The 20,327-nt window shown below is 39.1% G+C and overlaps 1 pseudogene; it reads right to left on the reverse strand.

Annotated features, from left to right (window-relative positions):
* Window positions 1-3,403: 3,403 nt before the first annotated feature.
* On the reverse strand, window positions 3,404-17,557 carry LOC147514343 (methyltetrahydroprotoberberine 14-monooxygenase pseudogene; annotated as a pseudogene).
* Between the last annotated feature and the right edge of the window lie 2,770 nt (window positions 17,558-20,327).

The raw sequence follows: 20,327 nt of genomic DNA on the forward strand, positions 1-20,327 counted from the left end.
CTATGAGTAACTTGATTGTTCAACGGTTCTTGTATTGGCCGACTTCAATTTCGAGGGTTGCGATTCCTATTAACAGGAGGAATATGTTGACTGTTCTGTCTGCTTCTTGTGCTTACTATCTTGATTGTTTCACGTGATAATGGATTCTAAAATCCCCACAGACGGCGCCAATTATATTTTGGCAATAACATGCTTCAACACAACGAGAGCAGATGATAAAGAATGCACTAAGAAATAGAGGAAATTGATGTTGGGGGAGATGAAACTGAACCAAGATAATGGCTGCCTACGTACCCAAGATCTACTCTCTAGGGATCAAGTTTCAACGTAGTTCACATTATGAGAAAAAATGGTTTTTATATGACTGAAGAGGTTGAGTCCTAAAAGGACTGTGTTTGTTTGTGTCACAAGAATTGTTATCTCTATGAACTTTTATCCTTATCGTTTTACAATAATGAACGTAGACATATTCTTAAATAGACCAGTTATTGGGTGTAGCTAGGATTAAGCCCTTGGGCTTAATTGATTTGGGATGGATCCGTGGGATTAATGAGCCACAAAGTGGGGGTCTATACAATATTGATTGAACAAGACATTAATTCTAGTAAGAAAATCGTCAGGCCCCCAACTTGAAGTATCTCCATTGCTTATGAGATTATGCACCAGCTCTTTACAATCACCTTAAATCAAAACCTTGTCTAGCTTTAGCTTACTCAACAAGATAGCAACTAATTCTGCCCCATGACATTCTGCCTCATAACTTCATAAGGATTTTGTGCTGAAAATTTTCTGTATACCGAACCCAATAGCTTGCCGTCGGCATCTCTGTAGATTGCTACTGCTGCCCCTTTATTAGCCACCCTGTCAAATGCTCCATTAAAACTGATCTTATTCCAACCACCATAGTACTCATTGCCTAATTTGTTCAAAGATATATGGTAATCAATTGTGTCAGGATCATTTCATGAATTATTATCTCGAGTGGCTTCTTCATTCTTGGATGCCTCAATTGCGCTTCCTATTTTCCTTCTAGCATTTCTAATCATCTGCTCCATGTTAGGCTTAATCATCTCAAATCTCAGATTGTTCATGCATATCCATATTTCATTTAACATCACTTGGAAGTAGGTGCTTGTATATCTCATCGCCTCATTATCTTTAGTAGCTTCAATAGTATTCCAACAAATGGCTTTTCCTATCCAATCTTTCAAAATCTTTCATTTATGCTCATCCAATCTTATGTTTAGATCACATCCAAACCATAAACATCTTGTCCATTCACAATTCAAAAACAAATGCTTAGCAGTTTCAATCTCTTTTTGACATAAAATGCAAGATATATCACCTTTAAACTTTTGTCTTCTTAGAGTATCTCCTGTAAGCAATCCTCCATTATACAGTTTCCACACAGAGAGTTGAATGCTAGCCAACTTGGTCTTCCACATCTTCTTGACAACTTGCACATTAGAATCAGAACTTCCTCTCATGCTTGCTGTCATAGTCAGAAAATGATAAACAGATTTAATAGTAATAATGCCCTTAGTATTGCTAGACCAAACAATTTTATTCGCAAAATTAGGATTGATGCCGATTTGGTTTATGCTACTAACAACAGGGGAAGAAAACAATTCTCCTAACCTATTTTGATTCTAACTGTAGGTGACTTGGTTTATAAGATGGCAGACAAGAGTGTAGTTAGGATTTGTATTGCATACAGGGTTGGCCAACTCTTTAAGACGGACAAATTTATTCATGAAAGAGAACTAAGGTTGAGTGTATATTTCAAGATTGGAACCATCCCCTAATTTCTATATGAAACGTCCTATTATGGCATCCATAGTTCTTTTAATTCCTCTCCATAAATAAGAACAAGGACAACTTTTTTTCATCTTTACCACCACTAACCGTATGCCCCTATTCCAAATTAACTTAAAAGCTTTACTAGAAGAATAGAAAAACCATTACAAAATGTGTTATTATTGTTATATTGTTAGTCTATAAGTGAAATGTAAACAGACAAGAAACCATTGAAGTTTTTTTGAATCTACAAGTTTTTCAATTCATTACAGAATAACAATTGGCTAATTTAATTTAGATAACAAATTTCGAAGCAAAAAATAATAAAAGTCAAAATAAAGAGAGTAGAAGAATACCGAAATTGGAAAAAGAAACGGAGAAAAGAAGATGCAAATTGACTGTCGGAAGAGAGCGGCCGCATAAGTTTTTCTATTTTTTTCCTTTGTTCATCAGATTTAATTGAGCAAGTGGGGTACTTTGGATTTGGATTATATGGAGAGGTTTATGTCAAAGAACAGATGTGGAATAGGGGAGGGTCATAAGAGATTCTGATGGCAGAGTAGTGTTAGCCTACATTGGAGCTGGTGGTGAAAGGTCTGTGATATATCAGGAACTTCTGGTCTGCAAGGGTGTCAGAAGCTACAACTACTTATGGTGGAAGTGGCCTCGGATTATATGAGGGTTGTTAACATCTTGAAGAAACAAGAAAGGGAATTATGGGACTGCAAACTGCTCATACATTACTGTCGCTATCAATGAGATCATTAGGGCATCTCCAATGGAGAATGTATATATACACCTCCACATAAGTGCCACATAGATGCCACTAGGATTTTATGACCCCTCTTACACATTAATAGTTTCCACATCCAAAATGGTATCCAATACAACAAAGTTTAAGAGTTTGTAAAATAAAAAAATTGAGAAAAAACGACTGTTAAAGTCCGTCACAAGTGGTTTAACTAAAAAAAGAAATAAAACGCACGTCACTTTGAGTAACGTCTGTAGTTTATTAAAACTGGCCCAACCAATAAATGATGGTCTTTATCCGTCACAAACGTTACAATTCTAAAAAAAAATAAAACAAATGTGAGTTTAAGTGACATCCGAATTTCTTTTCAATTGGGATGTTACTTCAAGTGACACCCGTGATGTTTATTAACTAATAGCCGGATGGGGAATTCCTCACCCCCTCTATTAACTATTAGCTTATTACCAGGGATTTACACCCCCAATTGGAAACATGTTTTTGACAATTAGAGTGTAAATTTTACACTTTAAATAATTTACACCCTTCATTGGAGATGCCCTTAGACAGTTTGTAGTGTCAATGTAGTACATGAATATAGGGAAGCTAATAGTGTCGCTAATCATCTTTCTTCTCCAGCAACAACTGATCATCTTGCTGCTCTAGCAACTGATCATGATCTTGAATTTGTACCTCAGACTTCAACTCAACTCCCATGTCCATTTGGGGAATGACACTATTTATTTGAGAACTAATGCACGTTGGGGTCTCCCTTAACCCAAAATGTATTCGAAAGAAAAAGCATACCTCTTGACAAGTAAACAATTCGACCGACCAACGTTCATAATAAGACGCAACTAGAAGAAAAGAAAATAGTAACTGTAAGATACAGTATTTCACACAATAATTAAACCAGAAATCCTCTCTGCAAGAAGAATTTGATCACTGTGTAACTAAGAAGAAACTCTGAAAAGAAAATTACTTGAAAATAAAAATAAAGAAAATGACGGACTGGGCAAATACTAGATTACATCACATATAAAACACAGGTTCGAAACATTTGCACCCGTTGGAGTCTTCAACTCAAATCCGTGAATAATTCGAGCAAGCACCAGATGCATGACTTGAAGAGAAAATGAGACACCAGGACACATACGCCTACCCGATCCAAATGGAATTAATTCAAAATTCTTACCCTTTAAATCAACGTCCGTCTGGTCATTTAGAAATCTTTCAGGTTGAAATTCTTGCGGGTCGTTAGGCCATACATTTGGGTCTCGTTGTAACTTCCATAAGTTGATCCATAGTCGAGTACCTGCTGGGACACGGAAGCCACCAACTTCGCAATCCTCACTAAACTCTTGTTCGAAAACTGGTACTGGTGGGTACAGTCACATCGTTTCTTTAATGATGGCTTGGATATAGGGTAGATTCTTGATCTCTGAATCCTCTACTTGTCTTTCCTTCCAACTTGTGTGTCCAATTCAATTTGAGCCCTCTTCAACACATGCTTATTATTTACTTATTTAGTAGCAAACAGAGAACCCATGTAAGAGTTACTGTTATAATGTCGCACGCACCCAGGATCATTTCCTGCACCATATAATATAGACAGTAAGAACTTTTACTCTAAGATCAATGTTAAATGTGGTCGGTCAACATCGAGCACAACCCTGTGACTTAAACCTTTTTTTGCATTTGTTTGTTTTTAAAAGGGCTGACCAGGCAGGTGCCAACTAGCAAAGTCGTAAAACCTTTGGGTTATGAAATACATCTTTGGGCACGTTGTTAAATTTGATAGTGCAAACTTTCGTCTTTCCGCATGTTATGTTCACAATTTGACGGTGAAACACTATCTTGTCAGGCAGCCGTATCAGTTGAGGAGGCCTGAGCGAAGTACTGGGCTTCCTTGCTCTGACCAATTGGTAGTTTTTTGTGAGTCCTAGCCACTGGTGTCCTGGCCAGTTTATGAACAAATGCAACAAGGGGTCTGCGTAATATACATCATCCTGCAACTAGCTTGACATGTAAAATCCGAATGAGCAACGGTGCTTGTGCTGACAAATATGCTAAGTTGTAGTTCCCCATACGTAAAAGTGATATTTCGAAGATGTCTGAGGCAAGGTTATGCAAAACCGTTTAGTGAATTGGTACACGCCGGTAGCTAATACTTCAAAGGGACATAAAGGGAGATTGAGTTGTAAGGCGAGCCAAAAACGTAATCCAACTGAGCCATTTCAATAGCCTGTCTCTATTACGAATATAATCGAATATAACGTCCTCTCTTTTTGGTCTAGATGATTTTTCTCTATTCTTCCTTCGTCTCATAATCGGATATAACTCTATTACGAGTATCGTCCTCTCTTTTCGGTCTCGATGATTTTTCTCCTCTCTCACGCTAGCTGTTGAACTCTTCGAACTGTTTTGAGTCACCGAATGATTAAGAAAAACCATGGAGAGACCAACAACGTGTTGCACACGTCGATGGAACCCAAATTGTTGGGGGAGGCTGAAATAGAAATGGGTGCGTAAATTTGGGTGGTAATCAAGCTTTAGTTACAACGTTTTAATATTATTTACTTTTTTTTGTGAGAGTTGAGACTTTTGAATAGAATGTATAATTTTATTTATTGGAGACACTGAGATAGCAGGGGCTTTCCGCCATATTGGCTTGTCGGGTGATTTTGACATCTAATGTTTGTTCTGGTCAAGGACCGGGACGACATACTATACTTTACTTGTCCATGACACTGTCAATTAACTGGTTTAAGTGCATGGCTTGACGGCTTGTACAGATCCACTTAAATATTTACTAATCTGATCAGATTGTGATTCACATACCTGGACAACAGCCTTGATTAAAGTATCAGGATCGTCACTTTGTAATTGGTTCTTCTCCATAATCGATAACATAATGTCTATAAAGTCCTCCTCCAAGTCCTCTTCATTTACGTTTACAAGGCCTCCAGTTCCACCTGAGACTGCCACCCTCTTTTGACGATGTTCCGAAACCCAGCTCTGAAGGACGGAATCCAGTTCTTTGGCCGCCTGCTTCATAGCATTGTCCAGTCCTCGCAACCGATCCAACCATCCTAAGTAAGGTACCGCGTCAGACAAAGCCACAGTATCCATAAGACTACGTGTTTTTTCCATCACATTCTTGTACCTTTCAACTTTGGAAGCAAAATTATGTTTTCCAGATACAATTCTGGTAATCACATTGAACGGAATTTCAAAGAACCATTTACTCATATCCACCAATACCAATGCATTATCGTCTTTTCTTTTCGTCCACAGCTCGTACAGCTTCTTAAAACAAGCTTCCACCTCAGAAACCCTTTGGAGCTTAAGCATTTCAAAACGGTGATTTGTTAGAAGATTTAAAGTAATCATCTTACGTAGCTCACGCCAATAAGGTCCATAACGTGAGAATGAGACTATCTTCATTGTAGAACATGAACTTGATGGCTTTGTGAACTGGACGGCTGGAGAAGGATTTGTCGTGTGTAGTGAAACATATTGTGCAACGGAAGCGATAACAATTACAAATGACGATAACAACTTGAGAGGGGTGATGAATCACAAACAAACAAAGTATCAACTATGCAAGAAATAACCAACCAAGTAGTAGAGACACAAAGATTTACGTGGTTCGGCTTATGCCTAATCCACAACCAAATGAGAAGCTTCAAATTGAGATAATCAAATAGTGTTACACACTCACCTTGTTTAATAGAACACCCAAAGTCCCCTTTTAGAAGAACTCACAAATCTCTCATTCATCATGGGTTAAAACCCTAACTTTGTTTTATAGTGTAGTTGAAATTTGGTGGAATACGAAATTTCAGTTCATTTCGGCATATGACTGCCAAAATATCAGACTACATTCGGTACTGGGATATCGTGATGTCATACTTCCTTCAGCATTGGGATACCGAAAAAATATTCGTCAATACCGAAATCAAATTCGGTAACAAGATACTAAAAAAACTTCACTTTTGCTCGATAACAAATTACCATCTCCAACTCACTTCATCGGTAACAAGATACCATCCCAACAATTCTCCACCTCGGCAAGAATTTATCAAATTTGAGCCGACCAATCCGCTACACCCAACCAAACAAACAAATGTCCTGAAGAACCAACAAGCAAATGTCCCGAAGAACCAAACAAATGTCTAGAAGGACCAACAATGACTTCACCACATAATGGTTACCTACGTACCCTATAAATGGGATCAAGCAAATCATAGTCATGTTAGGGAATACTGATATCAATCGATCCCCACTACACAGATAATTTGTATTTGAACCAACAACAATCTCTAGACAAATTCTAAATATTCACTATAACCAACCTAGCATGCCTAACTCTCTAAACAACTATTAACAACAGATAATAATGTAAAGAAGTAAAACGCATACCACAACACAAAGATGTACCGTGGTTTGGCCAATGGTGCCTACTTCCACAAGAGCTAATTATTTTATAAAGTGGGAAGGAAGATTGCATTGCAATCACTCCTTTCACTCTCTCACCTTACTAGATCACTCCTCTCTCTTTACAGGCTTGTCTCTCTGTAAAGGTTATCTATCAACCTTTATTGCTTTCAAGATTGGGTTTTATCTCTCTTGTGTTGCCTTGGTTCGTGTTGGTTAGGTTTTCCAAAACCTAGTTTCTGTTTATATAGTAACCTGCAATCTCGCGGTTACTGTAGCAAATAGAAACTAAGAAAATAGACATGGGCTCGGGCGCGCTCTCGGCAAGGCTAATGTCGAGCGCGCGCGCCCTCAACGTACTGTTACTTTTCCACGGCATGGGCGCGGGCGCACCTTGAGCAAGACCAATCTGAGCGCGTGCACGCTCAGCATTCTTCACGCAAACTTCAACCCATTTCTCTCCTCTTCCTCATGTGAGGGATTACTCCAACAATCTGCCCCTCCCAAACAGTGAGGGGGGATACCTCCATGCAATTTCCAAATTAACAGGAGGATGTTCTACCATTCTAACGGTAGCACAACAAACATCAAAGTTACCTTTTGGTAAGACTTTGGCCATCATATCCCCCGTTCTTGTCGGTATGGATCTTCTCAATACACAAATGCTTGTCTTCGAGTATTTCTCTAATCCAATGATAACGCACATGTATGTGTTTGGATCTAGAATGAAAACTCAAATTATTGCTCAAATGGATGGCGCTCTGACTGTCACATAGAACTACAAACTGTTTCTGCTTTAGCCCTAGTTCGTCGAAGAACCTTTTCATCCATAGCATCTCTTTACAACACTCAGTGGCTGCAATATACTTGGCATCTGTAGTGGAGAGGGCAACACACTTTTGCAACTTAGATTGCTAAGAAACTGCTCCCCAGTCCCCCTGTAAAAGTAACCAGATAACTGAAGGTGGACTTGATCGAGTCAACATCACCTGCCATGTCTACATCAGTGTAGCCTTCAAGTAAGGGCTTACTTCCACCACAAACACAATTTGGAAGTGTATTTAAGATATCTCAATATCCACTTAACACCTTCCCAAGGCTCCTTCCCAATGCTCCTTACCTGGATTTAATAGAAATCGGCTTACAACATTAACGGCGAAAGTAATATCTGGTCTTGTACACACCATTGTATACATCAAGTTGCCCACTGCAAATGCATAAGGAATCTTTCCCATCTGACTCTGCTCATGCTCACCCTTTGGACACATCTCTTTGGTCATGCGGAATTGGCCACCAATAGGACAACTGACTACTGGCTTCGCTTGATCCATGTTGAATCTCTTTAACACCTTCTCATTGTAGCTTTCTTGAGAAAACAACAACTTCCCACTCTTTCTGTCACGAGTGATCCGCATCCCAAGTATCTGCTTTGCTTGACCCAAATCCTTCATCTCAAAAAACTTACTCAATTCTTTCTTCAACTTAGATATCTTGCTGATGTTTGGGCTAACTATCAATATATCATCCACATACAACAAGAGCACTATGAAATCCCCATATGGAAATTTCTGAACAAACACACAATGATATATCGGAAGCAGATTTCTTGTATTCTTGTTTCGCCATAAAGGAATCAAACTTTATGTACCACTGTCTCAGTGCCTGCTTCAACCCATACAAGCTCTTTATCAGCTTGCATACTAGGTGCTCTTTGCCTTTGACCTCAAACCCCTATGGCTGGTCCATGTAGACATCTTCTTTAAGGTCTCCATGAAGAAAAGTTGTCTTAACATCTAGCTGCTCAACCTCCAAGTTCATACTTCCGGTCAGACCCAATACCACCCGGATAGAAGTCATCTTCACTACGGGAGAGAAAATTTCATCAAAGTCAATACCTTTCCTTTGACCGAATCCCTTCACTACAAGGCAAGCTTTGTGCCTTGGGTGTGGATTGTTATCCTCATGCTTGACTTTGTAGATCCACTTATTCTTGAGAATTTTTCTTCCTTTCGGCTTCTCAACTAACTCATAAGTGTGATTCGTATGCAAAAAATCCATCTCATCATGCATGGCCTTCAACTACTTCTCCTTGTATGTACCTTCAAGAGCATCTTGATAGTACATAGGTTCTCCACCATCAGATAGTAAAATATATGTATGTGGTGGATACCTGGTTGAAGTTTGTCTCTCTCTGTCAGACCTCCTTTGCCTCGTCTGCTGGTGCCTCAGGAGGATGCACTTCTGTTTGCTCAGGTGGTGGTTCATGCACTTCATCTGCATCTTCTATATCAATAGGTTCTATCCCATCATGAGCTTCAAACCCATGGTTCTCTGCATTTTCAATGTCTTCTGCACGGTCCACAGTAGGAACTTCTAGTTCTGAATCAACAAGATCATTAGTAAAAGTTTGTAGCTTCTCACCCTCATCAAAGTCTGCTATGATTTGGTCTTCCAAAAACACAACATCTCGACTTCAGATTACCTTTTTGTTAATCGGATCATAGAGTTTGTAGCCAAACTTCTCATGCCCCTAACCCAGAAAAATGCACTGCTTGGCTTTATCATCAAGCTTGGATCTCTCATCCTTGGTAATATGAACAAATGCCCTGCACCCAAAAACCCTAAAGTATCCATAATCAACATCTCTGCCTGACCATACTCTCTCTGGATAATCACTATTCAGAGACTTTGATGGCGATAGGTTGATCACATGCACGGCTGTACGCATTGCTTCTACCCAGTAACTTCTAGGTAACTTAGAGTGAGACAACATGCATCTCATCCTCTCTACAATGGTCCGGTTCATTCTCTCTACTATTCCATTCTGTTGTGGAGTCTTGGGAACGGTCTGCCATGACGGATCCCATGACTCTTGCAATACTCTTCAAACGGCCCTATGTACTCACCCCCATTATCTGAGCGAATACACTTCAAAGGCTTCCCTGTCTCTCTTTCCACCATGCTATAGAAAGTCTTGAACACACCAAGTACTTCATCCTTGGTCTTCAGACTATATGCCCATATCTTTATTGACGCATCATCAATGAGAGTCAAGAAGTACAAAGCTCCCCCGTGGGACTTTACATTCATAGGACCACATAAGTAAGTGTGAACTAGCTCAAGGATACTGTCCTTTCTGTGAGACGAGAATCTTTAGAAAGACACCCTGTGTTGCTTTCCTACCAAACAATGAGTACATCTATTTAACTGTGTACCTTTTATGTCTGGCAAGGCCTTTTGCTTGGCAAGAACTTCCATGCCTTTTTCACCCATATGACACAGTCTCTTGTGTCATAGTTTGGAGGAAGCTTCTTCTTCTGCCGCATTTACTTCTACTTTACACAGACTAGCCTGTATCTTGTAAAAAGAGCAAGTTTTCTTCCATTTGGCTGCTACAATGGAACCTCTGCTCAGTTTCCATACCCCGTTACCAAATGAGTTTAGAAAGCCATCATCATCTAACTTCCCAGCTGAAATTAGGTTTAGCCGAATGTCAGGGACATGTCTTACATCCTTGACTGTCAAGGTGTAACCGACATTAGTTTCTACATGAACATCACCAATGCCTACAATCTTTGAGACTCCAGTGTTACCCATCTTTACTTCACCAAATTCACCACAGTTGTAGGTAGTGAAGATTCCCCTGTGGGTTGTGACGTGATAAGATGCTCCTATATCTATCACCCACTCTGTATCCTGGCATGACGTACTAAGATAGCACACACCACAATCTGACATAATTCCCACTAAATCATCGTTGACTAGTGCGGTAGTATCTCTGTCTGTGTTTCCGTTCCTCTGTACCATGTCTTCATGTACATAGTTATTCTTCTCATCCCTCTTCAGTGTTCTGCACTCATACCTGAAGTGACCCTTGGTGGCACAATAGTAACATTGCCTCTCTGCCTTAGGAGTTCCAGCTTCACCCCTAGATTTACTTCTGTCATCACCTCTAGAATGAGATGGTTTTCTGCTTTTACCTCTCCCCCGCTTCTCTATAACAAGTATCTCTGAGTGAGAAGAGCTGCTTCTTGTACCCCTTCTTGTCTCCTCATTCAACAATACCCCGGTAGCCACCTCCATGGAAATAACTCCATCCTTAGCGGCTCCATTTAGAGAAAATGCTAACGTCTCCCAATTGTCGGGTAGAGAGGTTAATAGGAACAAAGCCTCAACATCGTCTCCCATATTAATCTTCATCAAATGTAGCTGATTAATAGTATTATGTACTTCATTAAGATGCTCAGACATTGAAGAACCTTTTTTGTACTTCGTGTTGGCAAACTTCTTAATGAGCAGCACTTTGTTTCCGACCGACTTCCTCTCATAGAGGTCTTCGAGTTTCTTCCACAGGCCAAAAGCAGTAGTCTCTTAGGATACGTGGTGAAAGACACTGTCGTCAATCCACTGTCTAATGTACCCTATTGCTTTTCTGTCAAGCTTGCTCCACTCAGCCAAAGGAATCGTTTCCGGATTTTCTCCTCCATTTTCAATGGGTTGTGCCAAGTCCTTGCAGTATAGCAAGTCATCCATCTTGGCTTTCCAAATGGCGTAGTTTGCTCTTTTCAGACTTATCATGCGAGTGTTTACGGAATGGTCCATCTCTACAAGCTATTTCAACTCAAACCTTCTCTCAAGAATTTTATCAAACACCTTCTGAGCAAGATTTGGATAACGACCCTAGGTTAATCTAACCTGGCTCTGATACCACTTGTTGGGGAATACTTATATCAATCGATCCCCACTACATAGATAACTTATATTTGAACCAACAACAATCTCCAAACAAATTCTAAATATTCACTACAACCAACCTAGCATGCCCAACTCTCTAAACAACTATTAACAACAGATAATAATGTAAAGAAGTAAAACGCATACCACAACACAAAGATGTACCATGGTTCGGCCAATGGTGCCTACTTCCACAAGAGCTAATCTTTTTATAAAGTGGGAAGGAAGATTACAATCACTCCTTTCAGTCGCTCACCTTACTAGATCACTCCTCTCTCTTTACAGGTTTGTCTCTTTGTAAAGGTTATCTATCAACCTTTATTGCTTTCAAGATTGGGTTTTCTCTCTCTTGTTTTGCCTTGGTTCGTGTTGGTTAGGTTTTCCAAAACCTTATTTTTGTTTATATAATAACCCGCAATCTCACGGTTACTAAAGCAAATAGAAACTACGAAAATAGACATGGGCGCGGGAGCGCTCTTGGCAAGGCCAATGTCGAGCGCACGCACCCTCAATGTACTATTACTTTTCAACGGCATGGGCGCGGCCGAGCCTTGAGCAAGACCAATCTGAGCGTGTGCGCGCTCAGCATTCTTCACGCAAACTTCAACCCATTTCTCTCCTCTTCCTCATGTGAGGGATAACTCTAACAAGTCACATATGCTCATGAGAGCCAAATCATCTCTAATGAAGGATAGAAATCAAGTCCAAGCAATAGTGGAACTTGACTCCAGAAACCACTTTGGTTAACATATTAGCGGGGTTCTCCTTAGTGTCTATCTTAGTAAGTAAGATATCATTATCTTCCAAAATCTCTCTAACAAAGTGAAACCGTACATTAATGTGCTTCGTTCGGGCATGATAAACTTGGTTCTTGGCCAAATATATAGCACTTATGCTATCACAATGAATCTAAAGCCGATCCTGCACAATTCCCAAGTCATCCAACAAACCCTGCAACCAAATAGCCTCTTTCATAGCCTCAGTCACTACCATATATTCTGCCTATGTCATAAACAATGCAACCGTAAACTGTAAAGTAGACCTCCAACTCATCGGAGCACCAGCTAAAGTAGATACATACCCAGTAGTGGACCGTCGTTTATCCAAATCATCTGCATAGTCAGAGTCCACATAACCCACACAGAGCTGAGTAATATCCCTCTCAAACTTCAAACCAACATCTACAGTACCAAGAATGTATCGTGGAATCCATTTCATAGCTTGCCAATGTTTCTTACCAGGATTGTGCATATACCTACTAACAACACTAACAACTTGTGAAATGTCCAGCCTAGTACACACCATCGCATACATCAAACTACCAATAGCACTAGCATATGAAACATGAGTCATGTACTCACGTTCCTCATCAGAATTCGGAGACATAGTAGCACTAAGTTTAAAATGAGGGACAAGAGGTGTACTCACAGACTTAGTTTTCCCATCGTAGTACCTTCTTCAAATATGTCTTTTGAGACAAACAAACTGCCCTTTGCTCTATCTCTTTGAATCTCCATGCCAAGAATCTTCTTAGCTTCACCCAAGTCCTTCATCTCAAACTCTGAGGAGAAAAGCTATTTCATCTTATCAATCTCAGTCTTGCTTCTTGAGGCTATAAGCATATCATCAACATACAAGAGTAAGTAGATGCAAGAACCATCATGTAGTTTGCAAAAGTAGACACAATGATCATAGTGACTTCTTGTGTACTTAAGCCATAGCATAAACTGATCAAACCGCGTGTACCACTGCCTGAGAGACTGTTTCAAACCATATAGCGACTTTTTTCAGTTTACACACCAAATCCTCCTTTCATTCAACTTTAAACCCACTCGACTGAGTCATATAGATCTCCTATTCTAAATCACCATGTAAAAAAGCAGTTTTTACATCGAGTTGGGCTAGCTCCAAATCATACTGAGCTACCAAGGCCAAAAGGATGCATATGGAGGAGTGTTTCACAACCGGAGAAAACACCTCATTATAATCAATCCCCTCCTTCTGAGCATAGGCTTTAGCTACCCATCTTGCCTTGTAACGTAACTCATCACTTAGAGATCCTTCTTTCAATGCAAACACACATTTCCCGTCAATCGCCTTCTTACCCTTAGGTAAGTTTACAAGCACCCAGGTATCATTCTTATGAAGAGATTGCGCATCTCCTCATCCATGGCTGTCTTCCACCTTTCTGACTACGAGCACTGAATTGCTCCATAATATGAAGAAGGAGCGTCTTCATCAAGGCTTTCAATAATGGGAAGTGCATAGATAACACAATCGTTTAGCTAATACAATGGGGGAACATTCCTCTTAGATTTACCAGTTGCAATGAACCGGAGCCAAAGGACCAACATTAATCTGCTCCTCTGATGGAGCCATATTTTCTGCATCGTTATATGTTCCATCACCTGTATTCACTAATTATGTGCCTTCAACTGGAACATCAACTGATTGACTACCTATGGTTGCCAATCTACTAGATACAGAACCATCTGGACTAGGTGAGGACGCATTATTCTCCACCTGCTGCAATACCGCTTTGGTCATACTCTCCACTTACTGAGAGTCAGTAGGCTTCAACATAAAAGCCTCATCAAATGTCACATCTCTGCTCAAGACAAACTTCTTATCTTGCGGATCCCATAACTTATAACCTTTAACTCCACTTTTCAGACCCACAAAGATAGCTGTCTTTGCTCTAGGATCCAACTTACCATCTTTGACATGAAAGTAAGTAGGACACCCAAACACACGAAGGGAATCATAATCTTGAGCAGGTTTACCAGACCAAACCTCCAAAGGAGTTTTACCTCCAATTCCAGACGAAGACAACCTGTTAACAAGGTAGCATGCATAACTCAAAGCCTCAGCCCAAAACGCTTTGCCCAATCTTGCATTGGACAACATACACCGCACCTTCTCCATTAGAGTATGGTTCATGCGCTCAGATACCCCATTTTGTTCCGGCGTACTTTTCACTGTGAAGTGTCTCTCTATTCCCTCATCTTGACATACTTGCAAGAACGGACCACTCATGTATTCACCACCATTATTAGTACGGAGTCTTTTGATCTTTTTGCCAGTCTGAGTTTCAATCAACTTCTTCCACTTCACAAAGATATCTAGGACTTCATCCTTGTTTCTCATAGTATATACCTACAAATGCCTAGAATAATCATAAAAAAAGGTCACATAATAATGTTTGTTCCCTCCAAGAGATGCATTCCTAGAAGGGCCCCAAACATTCGAATGAACATAATCAAGGGTTCCACGCGTACAGTGGATAGCGGTGCCAAACTTCACCCTTGTCTGCTTGCTCAGAACACAATGTTCACAAAAATCTAACTTACAGGTCTTAACACCTTTCAGTAATCCCTGCCTCACTAATTCTTGTAAGGACTTCTCACCTGCATGTGCAAGACACATATGTCATAATATGGTGGCCTCCTTAGCAACTGTCTCTGAATGCTCAGTAGCAGCTATTTCTCCTGTAATTGTACTACCCTTCAAATAATACAAGTTATTCCGCTGTATGCCTTTCATGAAAACCATTGCTCCTGAGACTAACTCCATAACACCATTTGCAATAGCTGCCTTGTAGCCTTTAGCCTCCAAAAAACCAACAGAGATAAGATTCTTCTTTAATGCGGGAACATATCTAACATCCTCTACTTCCCAAACCATTCCATCATACACCTTGAGATGAATATTACCTATCCCCAAAGTGCGACAAGGTTGATCATTCCCTATCAACACATCACCACTATCAAGCTCCTTGAAGCTTGAAAACCATTCCCGTATGGGACAAACATGATAGGTAGCACCCGTATCCAAAATCCATTCACTCGAGTCAATGAAACAAATACTAGATGTAACGACAAAAGAAAAATTGGAACCATCCAAATCATTACCTCTTTGAGCAATGTTGACATTGGGTTGTTTCTGCTCGGTATCTTTCTTCTTGTGTTTCAACTTCTTGCAGTCTTTTTTCCAATGCCCAACCTCATGACAAAAAGCACACTCATCTTTGGCTAGAGTTCGCCCTCTCGACTTAGAACAAGATTTCCCTCTTCCTTTACCAGAATTTAGGCGATCATTAAACCTCCCTCTTACCACAAAAGCAGAACTCATCGACTCTTTTCACTCCCTTTCATTATTGTTCATCATATCCCAACTTGTCAACGCAGTCTGCACCTCAAAAAAGTTCAAAGATTTCTTTCTAAACATAATGGTGGTTTTGATATGCCTATACTCCTCCTTAGGAAGAGATCTCAACAAATGGAAAGCTTTGTCCTCATCATTCGTTTCTTCTTCAATGTTCAACAAATCGGTAAGTAATTTGTTAAACTCATTCATATGCTGGGATAGTGGAACACCTTCTTTCTTTCTCATATCATACAACTTTGATTTCATAAAGACATGGCCCTCCATTATCTTATCCAAATACTTCTCTTCAAGGATTCTCCAGATTTCCTTGGCCGAAATCTCATTGAGAACAAGGTATACTTCACCTCCCTAGCCAAACACGATCTTATGATACCACAAGCTCGCCAATTTTTCTTAGACCAAACACTCTTCTCTATATCCGATGGCTTTTCATCTAACACATTATCCAAGTCTTGTTGGCATAATGTATCTATAACTTCACAACGCCACATACTAAAATTGTTAAATCCATCAAATTTATCCACATCAATTCTCGTATGTTTGATATTCAAAGTCATAGGAGATTTCTCCTTAGACATAGAATTATAATTCGTAGGAGTAATAGTGGACTCCGTCGACATACTATTCTCAAACTTTCACACACCCCAAACAATCCACAATAACTAAAAAAACACCCTCTTGGGAATTTCAACAAACACTTGATAGTCACAAGAGAACCTAAGTACCACAACCATAATAATCAACAAAGAAACTCACTTGGGAATTTCTTCAAACACTTGACTCCTCAAATAACTGCAAGTACAAACCCTAGGTAGAACCTTAGGCTCTGATACCAATTTGTTATGCAATGGAAGCGATAACAATTACAAATGGCGATAATAACTTGAGAAGGGTGATGAATCACAAACAAACAAAGTAAACAAAGTATCAACTATACAAGAAATAACCAACCAAGTAGTAGAGACACAAATATTTACGTGGTTTGGCTTACGCCTAATCCACAACCAAATGAAAAGCTTTAAATTGAGAGAATCAAATAGTGTTACACTCACCTTGTTTAATAGAACACCCAAAGTCCCCTTTTAGAATAACTCACAAATCTCTCATTCATCATGGGTTAAAACCCTAACTTTGTTTTATAATGTAACTGAAATTTTGGTGGAATACAAAATTTCGATTCATTTCAGCATATGGATGCCAAAATATCAGACTACATTCGGTACTGGGATACCGAGATGTCATAATTCTTTTAGCACGGGGATACAAAAAAAAAATTCGTCTTTCAACACTGGGATACCGAAATCAAATTCGGTAACAAGATACCGAAAAAAATTCACTTGCTCGGTAACAAGTTACCATCTCCAACTCACTTTATCGGTAACAAGATACTATCCCAACAAAACAGACCTTCACCAGCTCCCAACTAATCGCCACCAATATTGGATGCGTACCAACATGGATGGTAAAGGCTGGGCCATATTGATCGGCTAGTTCCCCAAGCGCTCTATGACACGGTTTAGGGCCACTTATTAAATTGAGATGTCCAATGAAAGGCCATGCACCTGCTACTTTAGGTGCCTTCTTGGTCTTGATCATGTAACTACTTCTCTTCTTAAAGATATAGAAGAGAACCACTATGAGAAAACTAACAATGATAGGTGCCGGTACCATTAAAGTTTGGGATTGTGCATTAGTAAAGATGTAGATTTTGCATGTATGTGACTTAGAGTGGGAATCGAGGAGTTAGTCATGGTAAAAGATTACTGTTCCTACGACTTGTTTGGAGAGCAAGTAGTGTATTTTGGTAGCTAAAAAACCTTAATTTATAGAGGTCTCTTGGTTCAAATGTTATATGCGTTCCAGAACTCCCATTGTCTTCTTACCAACGCTGCATTTGAATACAAAACCTTGAAATGTAAGGGCAATCTACATTACAATGTTCATAAAGTCCTTGGGAAAAACACAGAGTATCATGCCAAAGTCCTGATTGTTTTGTTGTACACTTGTACACACACCTACTCTGCATGCTCAAGAAATATGATCACGCGACTTAAACGAGATGTTGATCGCTTAAAATAATAAAATATTTCAAACGCTATATGAGTTTCAGAACTCCCCTTGTCTTCTTCCCAAGGTATCATCCATCAATTTCATTTTGTAGTTGGACCGATGCATCAGTAATTATGTGGCCGAATGTACAACAATTGTCCTAGCAATGGATGGAGTTGTGGAAAACAACTGGAGGAAGCTATGGTTAGAAAGTGACTCAATGCCGGCAGTTCTCTCTTTTAGGAAAGGCTCCATTCCATGGACCTTAACAGTAAGATGGAAGAGGGCAGCTCAAAAACTTGATCACTTACTGGTGCATCTCACATACATTGCGAGAGGCCAATCAATTTTGTTGCGTATGCTGCAACAAAGAAGGGATCTTCTATGACCATGGGAGAAACAATTTGGAGCACAACCAAACCCCTATTCATCACCAGTATAGAATGTCCTCGCAAGACTTACTCCAGATTTGATTAGGGTGTTTGTAGTCTTAAGCTTTAATTAATTGGCATGTAATGCTCTCTCTGGATGTATCATTCTTTAATTATTATTATTAATATCTCTTATTGTGTGTGAAAAATAGTTGTAAAAGTTAGAAAATTGAAAAGACGTAAAGAACAGATGAAACACGAATAATCAAGGCCTGTGAATATATTGTCCTTAAAGAAGATATTTCACCCCCTCAAATGGTGTAAAAAGCTTCACCATGGATCTCTACTCACAGGATTCAATGTCATGTTTATTTGCCCTAATTAATCTTTATGCGTTAATTTTGTTTGAAATTAGTTTTTAAAACTGATTTCTCCTCTGACTAAAGTAGACTAAGATACACTTCAGTAAACTACTCTACTATATATAGAACAACAACACAACTCTCTCTGGCGGCTCAAGGAAGAAGAGAAAGAAAAGGTTAAAGGTTTATGTAATTGAGTAAATAGATCTGGATGTGAGTCGTGTTTATATAGAGATCAAATTAAGGTTGGCTTCTAAAATAGAGATAAAAACCTACTGTAAATAGGAAACCAAAAACGTGGTGGAGAAGCAAAAAACATTTTAAGGAATTGGCCAAGGCCACTAACATATCACACACAAAAAGCCCAGGCCCGAACCTGACCAGTCATGTCACGACACAATGTGACTCGGCTTGGTTCAGTACGGGCAGGCACGCGCATGTGTGTGGCCTTTGAGTGAGTCTCCTTTCCAAGTACAAAAACTTTAGTACCTTAAGGGCACGCTCTTAAACTAATTATAGTCTAGATATGCTCACAAAATTAGTGGCAGCTTACTAATGTGGGACTAAGCTATCACACAAACACAAAATGAGAAGGAACATTCATTATTTTTCTTCTCCACTTTGCATACCCAAGTAATTTGAAATACAAAATGAGAATTCCAACAGTCCCCCACTATTTTAAAATACTTATAGTCTCCCACTATTTTGGAATAGAATATTACAAAAGGTTTAACGAAGTGCCAGAGAGAAATGAAATAACAATGCATAAGATATTGGTGTTTTATGGGCTTCAACAAGTCATAAGGCATCAAGTCTTATCTTATGTGAAAGTAGTAGATAAAAATCTTTGAATCAACATTCTCTTGTAGCGAAATAGAGGACAAACACCCACATTGCTTTTTCATTATATTGTTTCTTTTACAGTGCTGTGCTTTCTGGCTACCTATGCTTCACGAATGCTTTAGAATACTTGCCCAAATATCCATAAGAACCGATCCGGTTCTACCACTACTAAAAAAAGGGTTTTTTATAACAATTTTTAGCTGTCATGAAATACATATCATAACACTTTCTGATTGAAAAACTAGCCGTCATTACTGAGAGTGTCATAAAAAGTCAACCAAAACCGTCATTAAATTTATTACGGTTCATAGAAAGTCGTCTTAAAAGGTCCTTCCATTATAATATATATTAGTCTTTAAAATGTCATAGTAGGTAAATTTTATTATGACACCTCATATATAACCGTCATTAATTATAGTTAGAACCGTTAAGAAATTAACAATATTTTCTAATAGTTCAAGTCAGAACCGTCATGAAATGCCCATTGACTACTGTGGAACCGTCATGAAATGCCCATTGACTACTGTGGAACCGTCATGAAATGCCCATTGACTACTATGGAATCGTCATGAAATGCCTATTAACTACTATAGAACCGTCATTTTATAGAAGAAAAATACGTCAACAAATAGTTTACACTGTGACAATTCTTCTACAACTGTCATTTATTTTTTTTATTTTTTTTTAAATTTATATTATATATATTATTATTATATTTTTCCATTAAAAAATACTGCATAATAACATGTAATTCAATTCCTAACCTATAAACTTATTTCACCAATAAAACAGCTATAAAATTCTCAAAAATAAAAT

This window comes from Coptis chinensis, chromosome 2 (assembly GCF_015680905.1).
Source record: "Coptis chinensis isolate HL-2020 chromosome 2, ASM1568090v1, whole genome shotgun sequence".
NCBI classification, from domain to species: domain Eukaryota; kingdom Viridiplantae; phylum Streptophyta; class Magnoliopsida; order Ranunculales; family Ranunculaceae; genus Coptis; species Coptis chinensis.